A 20,966-nucleotide genomic window follows, 5' to 3' on the forward strand; every position below is an offset into this window, starting at 1 on the left:
TCGAACCAAGCTACTGTAGCTGTATCGTCATTCATTCGACCTAAATAGTGTCTCATATTACAGTGGACCAACTTTGTTTCGATATGGAGGTGGGACCTAAAACTTTTCTCTTCCCTTGAATTTCGAGTCTCAAATTTCAGGTGCGGCTTAGATTCGGGAATTTTTTTTTCCTTGATTTCGAGTCTCATTTTTCAGGTGCGGCTTAGATTTGAGTGCGGCTTAGATTTGAGTAAATACGGTAACTGTTATGTCAATGCACTAAAAGAATAAAATACTTAAATCAGGGAGAGTTTCAGTCATTTCACTCTAGAGGTACATGGTGATTTTTCCACTGTGTACAAACTCTAGGGATTGATCAATGAGAGGATACAGAATAAAAAAGGTTTAATGAAATTATGTATGGAAATGCATGCTTCCCATACTAGACACCATTTATTCGATCATACAGGGTGTTTCAAAAATGACCGGTATATTTGAAACGGCAATAAAAACTAAACGAGCAGTGATAGAAATACACCGTTTGTTGCAATATGCTTGGGACAACAGTACATTTTCAGGCGGACAAACTTTCTAAATTACAGTAGTTACAATTTTCAACAACAGATGGCGCTGCAAGTGATGTGAAAGATATAGAAGACAACGCAGTCTGTGGGTGCGCCATTCTGTACGTCGTCTTTCTGCTGTAAGCGTGTGCTGTTCACAACGTGCAAGTGTGCTGTAGACAACATGGTTTATTCCTTAGAACAGAGGATTTTTCTGGTGTTGGAATTCCACCGCCTAGAACACAGTGTTGTTGCAACAAGACGAAGTTTTCAACGGAGGTTTAATGTAACCAAAGGACCGAAAAGCTATACAATAAAGGATCTGTTTGAAAAATTTCAACGGACTGGGAACGTGATGGATGAACGTGCTGGAAAGGTAGGGCGACCTCATACGGCAACCACAGTGGGAAACGCGCAGCTAGTGCAGCAGGTGATCCAACAGCGGCCTCGGGTTTCCGTTCGCCGTGTTGCAGCTGCGGTCCAAATGACGCCAACGTCCACGTATCGTCTCATGCGCCAGAGTTTACACCTCTATCCATACAAAATTCAAACGTGGCAACCCCTCAGCACCGCTACCATTGCTGCACGAGAGACATTCGCTAACGATATAGTGCACAGGATTGATAACGGCGATATGCATGTGGGCAGCATTTGGTTTACTGACGAAGCTTATTTTTACCTGGACGGCTTCGTCAATAAACAGAACTGGCGCATATGGGGAACCGAAAAGCCCCATGTTGCAGTCCCATCGTCCCTGCATCCTCAAAAAGTACTGGTCTGGGCCGCCATTTCTTCCAAAGGAATCATTGGCCCATTTTTCAGATCCAAAACGATTACTGCATCACGCTATCTGGGCATTATTCGTGAATTTGTGGCGGTACAAACTGCCTTAGACGACACTGCGAACACCTCGTGGTTTATGCAAGATGGTGCCCGGCACATTGCATGGCCGACGTCTTTAATTTCCTGAATGAATATTTCGATGATCGTGTGATTGCTTTGGGCTATCCGAAACGTACAGGAGGCGGCGTGGATTGGCCTCCCTATTCGCCAGACATGAACCCCTGTGCCTTCTTTCTGTGGGGACACTTGAACGACCAGGTGTACCGCCAGAATTCAGAAACAATTGAACAGCTGAAGCAGTACATCTCATCTGCATGTGAAGCCATTCCGCCAGACACGTTGTCAAAGGTTTCGGGTAATTTCATTCAGAGACTACGCCATATTATTGCTATGCATTGTGGATATGTGGGAAATATCGTACTATAGAGTTTCCCAGACCGCAGCGCCATCTGTTGTTGAAAATTGTAACTACTGTAATTTCGAAAGTTTGTCTGCCTGAAAATGTACTGTTGTCCCAAGCATATTGCAACAAACGGTGTATTTCTATCGCTGCTCGTTTAGTTTTTATTGCCATTTCAAATATACCGGTCATTTTTGAGACACCCTGTACATTGTTATAGACTGTGGTCTAATGTGTGCTGTGTCATTCAGCCACAGTTAACATATGTACAGAAAATGGTTTCCATGTGTTTCAACACATTCATTTGCGCACCGTACCATGTTCTGTCCCATACGTTTACATCAGCCAGGCTGCAACCGAACAGTATGAAAGGGAACATGAAATGCTGCTCCAGTGTCTCCACATCTGGAATGGACTATGCATACATGATACTTTTGAGATGGCCCCAAAACCACAAACTGCACCGGTTGAGATCTGGTGAATGAGAATGCTATGCAACTGTACACCCTTGTCTGATCCATTGACCAAGGAAGACTCAATGGAGATGCACCCAGACATTAACGGTGAAGTAGGCTGGAGCGCCATCATGTAGCAGCCACATAACCCTTCAAATCATCAATGGCACTTCTTCCACCAGGCGAGGCAAGGTCACCCACAAGAAACACCAACAGTTCTGGCCTGTTTGGTGATGTGGAAGGAAGATTGGTCCCAAAATATGGTCGCCAGTTATCCCAGCTCACACATTCCAGCTGCATCAATGCTGATGATTCACTGCCACCAAACCATGGGGGTTCTGCATACTATCCCACAGATGACTGTTATGGAAATAGAAGATACCACATGAAAATTGAAGATACCATTCAGTGTAAAGGTGGCCTCACCTGTGAATGGGATAGATGACACAAATCCTGGAATCATAGTTGCCTGGTGAAGAAACCAGTGACAAAACTGCTCCTGATGTGGAAAGGCTGTCGCTAATAAGCCATGCACACTCTGTAGGTGGTAAGGGTAGTAACGATTGTCATGAAGAATGTTCCAAACGTCATATGGCTTATGCTGTACTGGCAGGCCAGGTGCCTGGTACTGATATGGCAGTCACCTTCCACAGTTTTAATCACATTTTCTTCCAAGCCTGGTGTCCACACATTTCGGGTATGTCCTTCATGATTTCCTGCTGTCTGAAACAACCCTGTCTCCACAAACGATGAAACACTGTTGCAAACATTGAATGCTGTGGTTGTTGTCAGTGGGGATAGGACTCCTGATACAACCTTTCTGCCCGTCATCCATTGCCATATGCCTTTCTGTAAGTAAACACGATGTTGGCAAGCTCTTGATTCGAATACGGAACCATTGTGTACATCACTGTGTCAGATCCACTATAAGATGAGACAGCAAGAGAAATGAATGGAACACAACATTATCAATGAATATGGCAGGAGAGGGTGCTAGGGCATGACATATGAGGAACAGTATGACCCTCTAGGAGGGAACCATGCATACTGTAACTGTGGCTGCATGGTACAGTGAGTATTAGGCCGGTGGTCTCTAGCATGGAAACCGTGCATTTCTGGATGTAAGTTCATTACATGTTTGCTGTTCCATATCCTTTCATCGATCAATCCCTAGAGTTTGTGGAAAAAAATCACCCCGCATAATTGACCACCAACAAAAAGCATTATTTACCAACTGAAATGGTACTTGAAATATATTTTCATTATTTGCACTCTAGAACTGAGCTGTTCGTATCTTCTAAATAAATCAATTGTAACCACATACTTCAGTTAAATAAAACTGCCTTTGTTAAAGAGTCCCTTTCTGTTACTCGCACTATAAATGTAATATTTCACTGTGCCTCATACCCTCTGATACCAGACTTCACAATAATCTTTGCCTTGAACAGTTGTGTTGATTGTTCCAGTTTGATTCACAGAACCCAAAGAAGTGCTCCAAAATCCATTTACATCTACTTACATTGTAGTTGGGTATAAATGGACAGCCAGCTAGTAAATGTGCAGACATGCATTTAAAACTGTAGTAGTTCATGTATTAAAAATTTTGCACTAAAATTTTCATGCATATCATAGAATCCCTAAACCTAGTGCCCTGCAGTTTTATTTAACTTTCTCTCCTCCATAGCTCACTCCCTACCTTTTTGGTGGGTTCTTCTTTTCTGTTTCTGGGTTATGCATTGTAAAATGAGCCCACTTTTTGCTTTAAGTACAGTGGTGTAGAATCTAATACAACACATTATGACATAGATAGTAGGGATTAAAATTTGTTAGTTGGAATGCAAGTAGTAGTTGGAGGGTTGACCACAATTTGCCATATTAAATCCTTGATGTTCAGCCTGAAACTCCCAACAACTCCCTGCTTTTGTTATTGTTGGTATTCTCTCAACATAAAACCTATCCCTCACAATTAGTTTACAGTTGTGGCCTTGGACTTCTTTTTTCTGCGATACTCCTTTACATGCAATCTAACAACAATGGCATTTAATATTCTTTCTTCATTTACAATAAAACCATTAGTGTTTATTATACGTCACAAAACAACTGACAGTGTCTCACTAAGACCCAGCTTAAGACTGCCATTTTATAATTCTACCAACTGTTCCTCTTTTAAAACATTTTCATTTTAATAGATTCCACAGCATTCACTGCTCCTCTGTGAATTCAGTGCTCCTCTGTGTCAGTCAATAAGTCTGTGAAGCTCTTGTGGTGCAACATAACAAGTAATACATTTTTTCCATTTCCTCCAATAGACACAGTGTCTCTTGAGCATGGAAGACGTGTATTGTCCTTAAAAGTTCTCAAAATGCATGTAAATATAAGAAAACGCATGCTTTACAAAATTTACAGAGAACGCATTTCATTTAATAAGTATAAATTGACTGTTCTTATTTGTTGATGACTTCACATTCAGTATTATTCGGTGGTAAGAGATCATAAGAAATACATGCCACACATATTCCAGGAAGTGCAGATCACTACACAACATATGTGATTTCAAGTTTAATATTTGTTTATTCATACATGTGAAAAAGTATTTCTAAGTCTCATTTTACTCATATTAAACGTTGTTGTAGTCTTGGATCCAAAGACTCCATGCTAGTGTATGTGCAAGTCTCACCATCTCTGCATAACTACTGCAATCTTTGATTGGAATTGTTTACTTTGGTCAATCTGTGGTCTTCCTCAACATCACTTCCCCATCTCCTGAGTTCTCTCAGTGCTATTGTCTGTTACCAAATTACCTGTTCCTTAATTCCTGAATACCTCAAGATGTGTCCTATAAACATATCACAAGTTGTGCCATAATATGCCTTCTCCCTGATTTGATTCACTACATCTTCATTAGTCATCAGATCTAACCATGTGGTATGTAAATGTATTTTGAAAAACTCTGTTGTCTTCTTCTTCTTTTCCTTTGTGTTTTCCCATTCCTTCTGTGGGGTCAGCATCTCTATATGGTTTGAGAGCGGGATATTGTGTAGCCCATCTGTGTCTAGAATAAATTTACTTCAAGTGTGAGAACATTTTCTAAATGTTTGTGTAGTGGGTATGTGAGGTGGGATGTGGGTATGAGCTTATGTTAGTAGTCATCTAGTTGGATGTGAGAAATGATGTACAATATAAACCAGACCCAGACTGTCCGACTCACAAGTCCTTCTCATAATCTGTGAGGCAGATTCGATGTGGGGCAGGCTTGCCTCCCTGTATCCCAAGTGTTTTGGGTTGATCTAACCTCTCCTTTTCTGTACTGTATATAATTTATATTTTATTTCCATGTAAACCTACACTCGCTAGAACTACTTTTCGAAAAGACCTCCTACACTAAAATTTTTATTAGATGTTAACATATTTCTCTTTATAAGAAAAATTTTTCTTACTGCCCAAGTAACAAAATATGTTGATTACTTTAGGGTCTGATTTCCTAATTTAATTTCCTCAGTATCATCTGATGTATTTCAAAACCATCCTGTTACCCTTAATTTACTATTATTGTTGTTATCTTACAACCTCTTTTCTAAGAACTGTCCATTACATTCAGCTGATTCACGAAGTCCTTTGCCATCACCAACAGTGTTATAGTGTCATCAATCTTACTGTAAAGTTTTTAATTCTTCTCTCTGTACTTTAATTCCTTTTCCAAATTTCTATGTGGTTTCCTGTGCAGTTTGCCCAATGTTTGGATTGAATAAAATGAGGGATAGACTAAAATCTTGCCTCACTTCCTTCTCAACTGCTGCCTCCCTTTTATGTCCTTCAACTCTTTTTACTATTGTTTGGTTTTTGTACAAGTTGTAAACAGCATTACATTCCTTGTATTTTATCCCAGACAACTCCAGAGTTTGAAGGAATGTATTGCAGTCAACATTGTCAAACACCTTTTTAAAATCTACATGTGGTAGAATTTCTTTACTCTGCCTGGTATGACAAGTCATAGGGTCAATATTGCTTCACATGTTCCCACATTTGGCCCTAACCAAACTGATCTTCTCCCATGCCAACTTCTACCAGTGTTTACATTCTTCTGTAATTAATTTGTGTTAATATTTTGCAACTTTGACTTATTAAACTGTGATTCTAATATACTCACTCAAGGGCATGTGCCTTCTTTGGTAATGTCATTATTACATCATCCTTGAAGTCTGGTGGTCTTTTACCTGTCTCATATGTCCTGAATATCAGGTGGAATAGTTTCATCATGGTTGATTTTCCCAAGGATCTTAATAATGCCAAAGGGTAAGCATCTATTCCTAATGTCTTGTTTCAGCTTAGGTCTTTCAGGGCTCTTGTCTTATTCTCCTCACAGTATCAGATCCCTTCCTCCAACTGACACCCCCAGTCTCATCTCCACGCATTTCCTCTTCCCATTCCATAATACTGTCTTCAAGTTTCTTTCCTCTATACAGCCCTTGAATATATTTCTTCCACCTTTCAGTCTTGCCATCTTTTTCTAGTACTGGCTTGCAAGTGCACTATTGATATTCATATAGCCACTTCTCTTTTCTTCAAAGGTTTCTTTAATTTTACCAGATATGAAATCCATATTTTCTCATAGTCATGTATGTTTGTACAGCTTTGCAATTATCCTCTAGTAATTCTTTGCCATTCTTCATTTTCTGTCAATCTCAAATTCTAGGTGGCTCTATTCCCTTTTGCCATTTTCGTTTGCCTAATTTTTGTATTTTTAATTTTCATCGATTAAATTTACTACCTTCTTCGTTAACCAAGGATTTGAACTTGTTATTTTGCTTGTATTTTCCTCTGCTGACATTACTATGTACTTGATTTCTTAATGCGACAAGTAACACTTCCATCATAATAATTTCTCTAGTGTGATTTAGTCATTTCCTAATGCTCTCTTTAATACTTGTAACAACCTATGGTTGTTTCAACATATCTAGGCCCCATTTTCTAATTTCTTATCTTTCTGCAATTTTTCCACTGTAATCTGCATCTCATAACTAGTAAATCATGAGGTGCCCAAAATACCTGAAAATTTCATTGTAAAAATCAGAAAACTATACTTATGTCATAATGTCCTCTGTTATCTGCAAAGTAGTCACCTTGAGCTTCTATGCAATGATCCCAATGTTGTTACCACTTTTAGACTTTAAGAATCACTCCTGTAAGTCCGCAGGGTGAAGGATGTTTTCAGGATCTATTGTGATTCCACTTACATTCCTCAGTCACCTCAGAACCTCGCAGTAAAACTGGCCATTGACAGTCTGACCAAAGGAGAGAGGGAGAGATCAGCATTGTGTTGCTGCAAACTTTCTTTGGCCTTGGAGATGGCATTTTTGTGAGGATTGCAGATTCATTTCATTGTCACAACCATTGACCCAATATTCATTAACTGTTATGACTCTGGATAAGAATGTTGGACACTCTCAAACTCTTTGTTGCAGCTTGGTACACATTTGAATCCTATGGTTTCATTGGTTGATGCTGAGAAGGCGAGGGACAAACTTTGCTGCAATTTTTCTCGTGTTCAGTTCATCAGCTAGAATTCATTTTCTCACCTATCACCATTCTCCTCCCACCTCTGTTATGTATAGTGCAGTTAGCTTTTCACTCTTATTAACTCATGTGCGTTGTTTTAGCAGTAATCTCTGTCTTCCATATTACCTTGTCTTCCACCTTTAAGCTCTCAGGTTTTCAAATCTCATCTGGTGCAGTCCCCTACAATGTCTTTCCTTCTCATCCCATCAGGTATATTATCCCTGACCCAAGGTTCTGGATGACTTTTCCAAAATCTAGCCCTTTTCCTAAATCTCTCCAGTCCTTTTCCTTCACCCCTCTTCCTTCCCCTTCAACACTTCCGCCATGATGATACAAACATTGCAATAAATAACAAATCAAGTATAGTCTTAGAAAGATCAGCCAATAAAATATTTGTGGACATTAATCACTGGTTCCTAGCCAATTCTTTGTCACTAAACTTTGAAAAAACACACTACATGCAGTTCAGAACTTGTAAGGGGTGTCCCAAGAGTATATGTCTAGCATACGAAGACAAGAAGATAGAAGAAGTGGACAGTGTTAAATTCTTGGGATTACAGCTTGATAATAAATTCAACTGGGAGGAGCACACCACAGAACTGCTGAAGCGTCTTAACAAATCTCTGTTTGCAATGCGAATTTTGTCAGACATAGGGGATATAAAAATGAAAAAGCTGGCATACTATGCTTACTTTCATTCCATAATGTCATATGGGATTATTTTTTGGGTTAATTCATCAAGCCAAGCTAAAGTTTTCCAGGCACAAAAACGTGCAGTAAGAATTATATGTGGTGTGAACTCAAGAACATCCTGCAGAAGCCTGTTTAGGGAACTAGGGATACTAACTACAGCTTCCCAATATATTTATTCCTTAATTAAATTTGTCATTAAAAATATATCACTTTTTCAAACCAACAGCTCAATTCATGGAATCAATACTAGAAATAAGAATAATCTTCACAAGGATTTAAAATCACTTAGTCTTGTACAAAAAGGTGTGCATTATTCAGGAACACACATTTTCAATAACTTGCCAGCAGCCATAAAAAGCTTAACAACCAATGAAATTCAGTTTAAGAGAAGCCTAAAGGATTTATTGGTGGCCAACTCCTTCTACTCCATTGATGAATTTCTTAGTAAAACCAACTGATTTGTATATAAGTACAACATAACTTCTGCACAATTTCAGTGCAGTAATGTGTTCATTGAAAATTTGTGTGTGTGTGTGTGTGTGTGTGTGTGTGTGTGTGTGTAAGTATAGTCTAACTTCTGCACCATTTCAGTGCAGTAATGTGTTCATTGTAAATAAGTATTACAGTAGTTGTATTACATGTTTATTACCTTATAAATAAATAAAAAACTTTTTTATTTTAAATTCAGTGCATTAGTATTTGTAAAATGACTCTTAGTGTTCATTAAAAAATGACGATCATTCCACTTGGGACCTGTGGAATGGTACATTAGCTTATTTGTTTTAGTTGTAAATATTTGTCATGTATTGTTGTTTTTCTGACATGTTCCACACCCTGGAGGACCTCCTCACTACGGATCAATTGGAATGAAAGTAAATCTAATCTAATCTAATCTGAGAAGGAGCCACTGGCTCTGAAAGCTTGCATAAGTTTAAACTACTTTTATGTGTATGTTCTCCTACCGCCATTTGGTGAGTAGGTTTTTTATCTATCCAATTTCAGAATATAGTGGAGATGTTGAGTCGCAGCTAGACACAACAAAAAGACTGTCAGAAAGTGAGCTTCCAGCCAACAAGGCCTTCGTTCGAAACAGACAATATACATAGGCGGGGGTGTGCGCGCGCACGCACACACACACACACACACACACACACACACACACACACACACACACACACAAAACTGCAACTCACACCCACATGATCGTGGTCTCTGGCAGCTGAGACCAGACTGTGAGCAGCAGTGCATGATGGGATAGGCAGCTGCATGGTGGGGGTAAGGAGGAGGCTGGGGTGGGTATGGGAGGGATAGCAAGGTACGTGTTACTTATGAGAGCACACAGGAACGAGGTGGAGACAGGGTAGGTCAGCTAGGTGCAGTCAGGAGGTTAGACAGAGGGCAGGGGGTAGCGGAAAAGGAGAGAAGTATAAAGACTGTGGGTGCATTGGTCAGGGTGTATACAACCTGGGACAACCGGGAAATCTGGGAAAAACCCAGGAATTTTTTCATCGTGGAGAAAACCAGGAAAAACCTGGGAATTTTTTGGGATTCATTTGGAATTTCATTGTTTTAGTTTTCAGTTAAATTTATGTAATTTTGACTGGTAAGAACTGATACTCTAACAAAGAATATTACTGTATCCAGCTACTGCAGAATAATACTGTAGCAATGAATCATAAACAAAAGAAAAAAAACAAAGTCAAAGGAAATGCTCCATTTGCAACAGCAAAACACTGTGTAGACACAAGCGTCTGCCAACAGCAAAATGTCTCATAGGCCTTAGGATGAAGACTATGCAATACTTTGCAACAATAAGCCTCTTCCTATAAGAGTGACGCCAGAACTGTTTACATTAGGTTCTTTTGAGCAGTTGCCAGTGGGCTCATGCACATGCGCAGTTGAGTCACGTATAAGCAGTACCTGCTGCCACTTTCAGCTACTTGAACTGTGGCTGCTAGCTGTATCGGCAGTAGCAGTAAGCAGCCAGGCATAATGAGAAAAAATTTTCTGGCATGCCCTAGCTACCATATTTGCCCATGTGCAGAGTTGTCTGAGTTGTAGTCGGCAGGGAGGTAGTCCCCACATGACCCATGTTTACGTTTCCTGATTTCGCTGATTCCTCTCTGTTTATTGCTCTCACGTCAAATGAAAATTACTAGTTTCAGTTTTCTGATTTTATTTTATTTCCACATTTATGGCAGTTGTTGCGAATCAATGAAGTTAATTTTGTCAGTTTGCTAAGTAAATTTGGCTTTTATTAATCTTTTCCACTGAGGCAGGCAATCCATTTATTTGAAACGAATTGTTTCATTCCACAGTATTGGCTACTTCCAATTGTTATTGAATTTCAGGTGCACACTTTCATCTTCTGGCATGTATGGCATGATGCTATAATAAAGAACTAAACCTGTGACAGTATAGTAATGGTACTTCAAGAAAATTACATCTCAAAAACCTCACTGAAAAGCTTTATATCAGGTGGGGCCTACTTCATTGTGAATCTGGACAAACCAGAGCATTATTCATTTTAGTATAGTTTACAAAATTCCGACGCTCTTGGAGTATCTTCTGATGTCCTGTTTCTTTTATGGCGTAATATAAGGTCCCTTAATGCTTTATACTTATGAAGATACGAGCTTCCTGCATCAATGCAGCTGTGCAATAATGCCTGTTTTCTTGTTCTCTCTGGCAACTGCTAAAACGAAATATTGCAAATGGTGGTGTGAAAAGCATGACTTCCAAAGGAAATTTCCTTTTACGCAAGATGAGTTATGTTAAATGTGAGAATGTGGGATGAATTTCTTAAAGCACAGAGCATTTGACTCTCATTTAAAACTTAATGCTTTGAGGACCAGCCACTTACAAGAGTTTCGAGCCCAGAAGACCAGACATTCATGTCATTATTTTAAATTTTACTGGCACATTTGTGTGATGTATCTTGAAGCGTAACACACGCAAAAAGAAGACCAATGTTACATGTGAAAGCTTAGCTTCTTATGTAGCTTATTAATCTTCGAGACCAGTATTATACATGTTTTTTCTTGTAGCTACACTATGTACATTAATGTAACCATTAACTTTTCCTCTTTGTGTGTTTGCGCTAGTTAGTGATCCGCTATTGGCTGGCTACATCATGTTTCCTATGTTCTGATATCTGCTGTCATCGGCTGGCTAGATCATGTGACATTAGCTATGATTGGCTTACAAAAGGGCATCATGATCTTGATTTCAGTGCTTCGGAAACTAATGTGCTGTGTTCGGCGGAATTCGAATTCATACTTTCTTAATATGAAAATATGCAGCGTATATGTTGCTGCAAATCAAAGGTCTTTGCAAAACGTGTTTTTTTTTTGCTTTTATTTCCTAAAGTGCTGGGAAGTGTACACTGGTGTACAAAATGTTAACCATTCAAATTAATGATAAGTTTTACAGCTCCAAGGAGAAATCTATGGAAAATCTATCATAACTTAACATGGAAAAAATGTATTTTCAACCAAGAAAAAATGTATGTTTTAACTGGGTTAACTGGGAAAAAACCGGGAATTTTTTTTCCTTGTCTGCATATACACCCTGATTGGTGGAATGGAGGCCTGTCTAGTGCTGGAATGGGAACGGGGAAGAGGCTAGATGGGTAAAGACAATGACTAATGAAGGTTGAGGACAGAAGGGTTACAGGAACATAGGATATATTGCAGGGAGAGTTCCCACTTGCGCTCTTCAGAAAACTTAGTGTTGGTGAGAAGGATCGAGATGGCACAGGCTGTGAAGCAGTCATTGAAATGAAGGACATCATGTTGGGTGGCATGCTCAGTAATGGGATGATTCAGCTGTTTCTTGGCCACACTTTCTCAGTTGCCATTCATGTGGATGGACAGCTTGTGGGCTGTGATGCCCACCCAGAATGGTTGCAGCTTAGCTTGTAGATCACATGATTGGATTCACAGATAGCCCTGCCTTTGATGGGATAGGTCACAGAGGAGTGTTCCCCTTGTGGCTCAGGACCACCTAAGACTTGAGCAACTGAATCACATTCCCTGCCAGGGTTTTGACTACCTCTCATTGTGCCCTGAAATGAGAAATGCCCTACCCACTATCCTTCCCATCCCTCTGACAGTAGTGTTCCACTGCGTACCAAACCTAAACAATATCCTCTTCCATCCCTACACAACCGCTGCTCCCAACCCCTTGCCTCATGGCTCATATCCCTTTAATAGACCTAGATGAAAGACTTATCCCACATATCCTGCCACCACCACCACCACCACCACCACCACCTACTCCAGTCACAAGCATCATATATCCCATCAAAGGTAGGGCTACCTATGAAACAAGTCAAGTGATCTACAAGTTAAGCTGCAATGACACTGGTGCATTTTATGAGGACATGAGAACCATTAATGTGTCTATCTGCATTAATGGCTACCGACAAACTGTGGCCAAGAAACAGCTGGACCACCACATTGCTGAATACGCCACCCAGCACAACGTTCTTCATTTCAGTGACTGCTTCACAACCTGTCCCATCTCGATCCTTCCCACCAACACCAGCTTTTCTGAATTTCATAGGTGTGAACTCTCCCTGCAGTATATCCTACGTTCCCATAGCCCTCCTGGCCTCAACCTTCATTTGTCATTGTTCTTACTCATCTCACCTCCTCGTTGTTCCCATTCCAGCACTACATAGCCCACTATTCCACCAATGCTTTTTACTTCTCTCCATTTCTGCTAACCTCCTGACTACACCTAGCTGCCCTACCCTCTCTCCACCTACCTCTGAATGTTCCCACAAGCAGCACTTTACCAGCACCTACCCCTACAGTGCTATCCCTCTCCATGCCTATCCTTAACTCCTCTTTACCCCACATCATCCTGTTGTCTGCCCCATCATGTGCTGCTGACAGAGACTACTGTGGTCCTGTGTGTGCATGCTATGTTTGCGTGCACGTGCGCGCATGTGTGTGTGTGTGTGTTTGCGTGCACGTGCGCGCATGTGTGTGTGTGTGTGTTTTGTCTTATTTCCCATGAAGGGCTTGTTGGTTGAAAGTTCTCTTTCTTGCAGTCTTATTGTTGTGCCTATCTGCAATCTCTGCTATTTGGCCATTAGCAGCTATCCTTTTCATAACATTGTTACATTTCATCCTGGATTTTGCATTGTTTGATTTTGCCTAATGGCTCTTCTTCCATTCCGTAACCCAGTGCTGCTTTCCTTTGTTACTATTTTCTAATGCATTACTATAATCAGTGTCTGCCCTTCTTTCTCGGTTTTCTTGTGTTTCTCTTTTTGCTCAGAAACCAAACTGCATGCTCTACTTATAAGCCACACTGTATCAACCATATTGGCCATGCACAACGCACAGCTACAGGACTGCACTGATTGTTGGTGCAACATCTCAGCCCACATTACTCCCATCAATATCATTAATCCTATACCTCCAAATTCATTACTCTCCCTGTGTCACTCTCGCATATTTTTGTATGTTATTTCCCATGCCTTCCTGTGGAACACGAGCTTGTATCTCATCCTACCCATCCCTTCCCACCCCTGCTCCTTCTCCTCTCTATTCAAGTTTACACATACTAACCTCACCTAATCTAGTCATATCTGCCGTACCCCTTCTTCACTCTTATCCATCCACAGGCCTGCAACCCACATTACAATCTTTTCATTTCTTTTTTCTTTGGCCTCATTGCAGCTTCATGCTACTTTCAGTTGGTTTTTGCCCATCACTATTGGCCTACTCCCTCAGATTTCATCTTGTTTTCCTTTACCTCATCGGTTTCATCCTTCTTGTGATTTTTCCCATGTGTATTTTTATGACTTTTTTGGGCATTTTTGTGCTTTATTTACGTATTTTTACATGTTTTTATCCACCACCATGGATCCTTGCTCCTTCCATCTGCATAAATACAGAAATGTTTCCTTATCCCTAGCCAGAACCCACTCCCACATACTTTTCTTGTGTTGCTTGGCCCATGGAATCCCCACCAAATTGCCTTACCACCAAATTACCCATCTCGGCTGCCACACTTCCCTCCACAATGACCTCCATCTGTTCAGATTCCGCCAATCCTTAACCCTTACCAACTCCCCCCCCCTTCCCCCCTCTCTCTCTTTTATTTTATTTATTTGTTTATTTATTTTATTTTATTTTTATTTTTTTTTTTTTTTTTTATAAAAGATGTGGAACTCCTCCACACCCACACCGGCATGATGGCTAACACAGAAGGTCTACTGCCATCACTAAAGTGAGGTCTCGCGGGATGTGGGTACTGTGATGTTTGCATATGTCTTCTTAAGGTTAAACATTAATACACATTCATCTGGAGATAGATTGGGTCGAAAGTTGAATGAAGGGTAGCGGTTTGAAGGGTAGAGGAAAAAAAGTGCCAAGGCAAGAGCCAAGGAAAAAACCTCTGCAACAGTTTGGTCGGGTTGTAAGAACAGCAGTGGTTTTCTTGCTGCCTCGGGGCTGCCGCTGGATGCTGGTGTTGGTTGCTCAGTCAGCATCAGCATACCTGTAAAAGTTAGGTTCATCATCATTATGTGTCTGATAGGTCATATAGGTGATTTACAGTGTAGGGTAACAGGGCGTATATGCTCCGGGACAACTGGGAAATCCAGGAAAAACCTGGGAATTTTTTCATCCAGGAGAAAATGGGGAAAGACCTGGGAATTTTTAAGAATTCCAGGAATTTTCGTTGTTTTAGTTTTCTGTTAAATTTTTGTAATTTTGACTGGTAAGACCTGACACTCATACAAAGAATTTTGCTTTAGCCCATTACTGTAATATAATACTGCAGCAATAAAACATAAATGAGGAAAAAATAAATAAAACTTAAGTTGCAAAGGAAATGTGCCATTTGCAGCAACAAAACACAGTGCACACGCAAGTGCCTGCCAACAGCAAAATGTGTCAAAGGCTTTAGGATGAAGACTATGCAATAATTCATAACAACAAACTGTTTCTGATGGGTGTGACATCACAATGGTTAACATTAGGTCTGTCTGAGAAGTTGCCAGCAGGCTTATGCACATGCACAGTTGAGTATGCACAGTATGAGCGATACCTTCTCACGCTTCTGGCTACTTGAAGTGTGGCTGTTAGCTGTATCCGAGGTAGCTAGATACGAGCTTTATCAGCTGCAGCAGCAACAAGCAGTCGGATGCTACCCGGAAACATTTTTCTGGAGCACCCAAGCTTCCAGATTGACGCATGCACAGAGCAATCTGAGTTGTAGTAGGATGAGGGGTAGTCTCCACGTGAACCATGTTTATGTTTAGTGATTTTGGTGTTTCCTCTTGGTTTGCAGCTCTCAAAAAACAAAACCGATTCCTGCGGCCGGGAGCTATAAAGTGAATTAAAATTTTAACATAATTATGGAAGGCTAAAATATGTTATTAGTCTCAGTTTTCTGATTTATTTTATTTCCAGGTTTTTGGCAGTTAGGTATTCATTGCCTTGCAGAACAATGAAGTTATTTTTGTCTGTTTGCTAAAAAAAATGTGTTTAAGTAATCTTTTCTGCAGAGGTTGTTAATTTATTTGAAACACTATTGGCTAGTGTCAAGTGCACATTCTTATCTTTAGTGACGTAAGGCATTATGCCATAGAACTAAACACGAGGTAATACAGCACTGGTACTTAAAGAAAATTTGCATTCCGAAAACCACACTGAAAAGTGTAATATCACCTTGGGGCCTACGTCTTTGTGAATCTGGACATACCAATGTGCTCTTTAAGTTGAATTATGGATTCTAGAATGGTTTATAAAATTCCAATGCTTTTGGAGTATCCTCTGATGCCCTGTTTCATTTATGATGTAATGTAAGATCTCTTAATGCCATATACGTACGAACATACAGGCTACCTATGTCATCGGTGCTTCGCAGGCACAGTAACGCCGTTTTCTGGCACTCTCTGACAACTGCTGAACTGAATTCTAACAGGTCACGGGTAAATATTGCAACTGCTTGTTTGAAAAGTGTTACTTTGAAAATACATTTAATTTTATGCAGTATGAGTTATGTTACATGTGCAGATTTGCCTTTGAATTTCTTAAATCACAGAGTGTTTGATTTTCATTTAAAGCTTAACACTTTGAGGGCTAGCCACTTAGAAGAATTTTGAGGCCAGAATCCCATTACTTACATTGTTACAGGCACATTTGTGTGATATATCAAAGTGTAACACACACAAAACGACAAGTACTATATGTGAAACCTTAGCTTTTCTTGTAGCTACACTGTGTACATTAATTTAAACCATTACTTTTCTTATTTGTGTGTTCACGCTACATAACAGTGATGTTTCTGTAGGCTGACTACATGCTCTGAATCACTACTTTTACACGCGACACATTCTCTGAAAGATGAAAAATTAATTTCAAAAACTGTTTTTCGCTGTTGTGTTTACATGTTAAAGGTCTGAAGCGGATTTGATAACCCAGTTAACTACAGCGCCTGGAAAACAGCAAATGTAATTTATGATTTAGTCAGCACAGTCGCTATTTCTCTTCAGTTAGATGAGGTGTAAACATCTTCAGTCTAATATTTCTACTTATCCTTCTCTGTTCAAAAAGCCACTCTGTCAATATTAGCCAAAAATTTTTAAAAACAAGATGAAACCTGAAAGCCCAAGCATGTTTCAATACCGGCTTCATTTATATGGCAGTGAAAATCAATTGTGGAATTGGAAAACCAGCAACCAAAAGCAGATTTCCAGATTTGATTTTGAAGTGTTTACCTGATTATCCAGGAGCGGTATTGGGAGATCAATTTATGAAATTAGGTTTTGGGAGCCCCATGTAAACGCAATGAATATCTGCTATCATCAGCTGGTGAAATCATGTGACATGAGCTATGACTGGGTTACAAAAGTTCATGGCGATCTCAATTTCAGTGCTTTGGAAACTAACGTTCTGTGTTTGGTGGAAATTGACTATTTACTTTCCTAATACAAAAATATGCAGCACACATGTTGCTGCAAATCAAAGATCTTTCCAAAATGTGTTTTTTTTTCTGGGCTTCGTTTCCTATAGTGGTGGGAGGTTCTACGCCAGTGTATAAAACCTTAACAACTCAAAGGATTGATAAGTTCCATTATCCAAAAGGAAAGCACGCTGTCACTCAACTTGGAAAAAGTGATTTTTTTCCTGGGAGAAAGTGTATTTTTTAACAGGAAAATCCAGGAAAAACCTGGAAATTTTTTCCTTGTCCGTGTATACACCCTGGGTAATGTTGGTGGTTTGTTTGTGCATCATTGTGTGAACTTGCCAGTTTTCCTGCTGTAACCTGTTGGTCGGCTTTAATAGCAGTCAGCATATCCAGTCAACATTGCTGTTATGCAGGGGCTTGTCAATGTTGTTGTTTATGGATGTATGTTAGCTTGCCACAGGTGTTTATGCCCTAGCTAGTAATGCCTTTGGCCACTTATGCTACCATATATGGTTGTGATCATAGTTTCCCAGAGTAAGGACAAAAGGATTGTTCAAGCGTATAGTCGTGTGGCGTTTTCTTGAATTCTTCTTTGAGGGTTTCAAGGTGGTATTCATTGTGAAGATTCACAGTGCGTGTGTAGTGTGTAGCTTTACTAATGATGCGTAGCAGTTTGTTCTGTATGATTTGTAGGCGGTGCAGACGTGTAGTAGGTGCATAACCCCAGATGGGATTTGCATACGTCATCAGAGGTCTAATCATTGTTATGTATATGGACCTCGACACGCTCCTACTCAATGTACTTTCCCTGTTGAGCATTAGGTAGAGTTGTTTGAGCCTCACATGTGCTCTGTTGGCAATGTAATCAGTATGGTTCCCCCGTGTAATTTTCCGGTCCAGCCAGACATCGACATATCTGAATTTCTCTTGGAAATGTATTGGGATTGTGTGCAGTGTTTACCTGTCAACAGTACTGATGTTTGCACGATAGCTTTGGTCTGCATGTGAACAGAACTGCTTCACACTTTTCAATGTTCACTTGGGTACAACCAAGGCTCGGCAGTTCTGAGTGCCATCTGTATTCGTTAATTTATTTTTGATGGTTTCCAATCTTGCGCAAGGATGGCTGTGTCATCTGTGTAGATGGCTAATGTCATGTTTTGTGTTGCTGGGAAGTCATTAAGGTACAGGTTTAAGAAGATGGTCCCCAGGATGTTTCCCTGAGGTACTCCAACTTGGATACCATGTTGTGTCGATCGTTTGCCCTGCATGTCGATGTTAAAACATCTGTTCATGAGATATGAGCATATGAGACATACGAGTCCATCAGGGAAACCAGCATTGCTTGGTTTGCTTATAAGGCCATTGTGCCAGAGATGATCGAAAGCATTTTTAATGTCCAGTAACATGGCTTGTGTGGCTTTGTTTGTGTTGTAGCCATGTGTTATATGTTCGACTACTCGAAGGAGTTGTTGTGTTGTTGAGTGGTGATTCTTAAAGGCGAATTGCTCCAGTCTTAGGGTGCCATTGGTGATGCAGTGCCTAGTGATGTGTTTAAGTATTACCTTCTCAACAAACTTGCTGAGCGAGCACAGCAGATTGATGGGTCAGTGATTTTGTGGGAGCGAGTGGTCTTCCTGAACATCAGGACCTTGGTAACCTTCCAAAAGTCATAGAAGTGTTGGCGTTATAAGATGGCATCCATTATGTGTGCAAGGTATTCTAGGGCTCTATCCATGAACTCACCAACTTAGTTCTGTGAAACCATATCAGTCAGGCCCAAACCTCTTGCAATACCTCCTCTCCATGTGCAAAATTCTCCTGCTATACAATCCCAAATTCCTGGATCACATATCACACATGGAAACTCTTGCCCTCTGGGAACTAGAGCATCATGCTCAACACCACCTCAAAAACTCTCCACCATGTTTACTTCTTATCCGACCTTGGACTACCACTATCCACTACCTCTACAACAACCTCCATACCTCCCCATATCCCCTATTAGCTGACAAACTCTGTCTCGCAGACCTACTATGTTTACCCTACCCTTGAAAATTCCCTCTCTCATCACCATACCGAATCTAGAACCTAAACAGACCCGAAACACAGTCTTGAACCTTTCCTCCAAAAGCCTTAGCCCCACAGAAGTAACAGTCCTTTCCAAAGGCCTCACCTTCTGCTCCACTTCCAAATTCAGTCATGGAAGACTTGTTAAAGACCTTCTCTCCTTCCCCCAGTCCCTACAGTGGAAACACTTATTCGTCATGAACTGTACCAATCACACTCAACGAAAGACCAATATTGAACTATGCCTGACTCAATTCACTCCTCTATCCAACCATGATTCACCCCCACTGCCATCAAATCACACCTGTTAAATTTTCTAAATTTCTTAACCTCGAACCTTGCCTACAAGATGCAAACTAACATTACATTCACAGAAAGAACCAAATTCCACCACCTAAAAACTGATCCCAACCTTATAATCCTACCTGCTGAGAAGAACTTTACCCCTATTCTTTTGAACCGCAAGGATTACCTGACTGAACGGCTCCACCAGCTGGTAGACTCACCCACATACAAACACTGCCAATGTGACTCCATTCCAGAAATCCAGCAGGATATTCAGTCTCTCATCAAATCCTTAAGCCCATTCAGGAACCTCTCCTCACCCTGCCACTGCCTGCATGCCTACATTCTGCATGCTTCCTGAAGTCCGTAAACTCAACCACCCATGCTGCCCCATTATGGATGGTTACTGTGGCCACACTGAGAGAATCTCTTCACACACCAACACCTTCAGCCTATTACCCACAACCTACCCTCCTGTATAGATACCAACTATTTCCTCCACCAACTGTCCACAGTTCCTGCTCCTTTACCACATGGTACCCTGCTTGTCACTACTAATTCTACCTCCCTTTACACTAAACCCCTAATGCCCATGGCCTTACCATTACTGAACACTATCTTTCACAAAGCTCGATGGGCTCCAAACCTACAACCTCCTTCCTAGTCACCATGGCCACCAATATCGTAACCCATGATTACTTCTCCTATGAAGGCATTACCTACAAACAAATTTGGTGTATGGTTATGGGCACCTGCATGGCACCATCCTATGTCATCATATTCATGGGCCCCTACAGGATAAAGATAATCAGGGAAAAGTTATCATGAAAAGCATTATGGTGACATACTGTTAGTAAAGTTGTTGACTCAGTTACAACCCATAACTTGAGCCATAACATTCAGTAATGGAAGCAAGACTTACAAAGAATCAAGACATGTTCATGGAATTTGTTGACCTGTAAAAGGTGACTGACTATGTAAAATGGTGCAAGATATTCCAAATTTTGAGAAAAATCAAGAGTAATCCACCACGAAACATGGTTAATACACAATATGTACAAGAACCAGGAGGGATAAATAAAAATGGAAGGCCAAGAATGGAGTGTAAGACAGGAATGTAGTCTTTCACTCCCATTGTTAAATCTACATATTGTAAATGCAATAACAGAAATAAAAGAGGCATTCAAG

Source organism: Schistocerca cancellata, chromosome 6 (assembly GCF_023864275.1).
Source record: "Schistocerca cancellata isolate TAMUIC-IGC-003103 chromosome 6, iqSchCanc2.1, whole genome shotgun sequence".
NCBI lineage: Eukaryota > Metazoa > Arthropoda > Insecta > Orthoptera > Acrididae > Schistocerca > Schistocerca cancellata.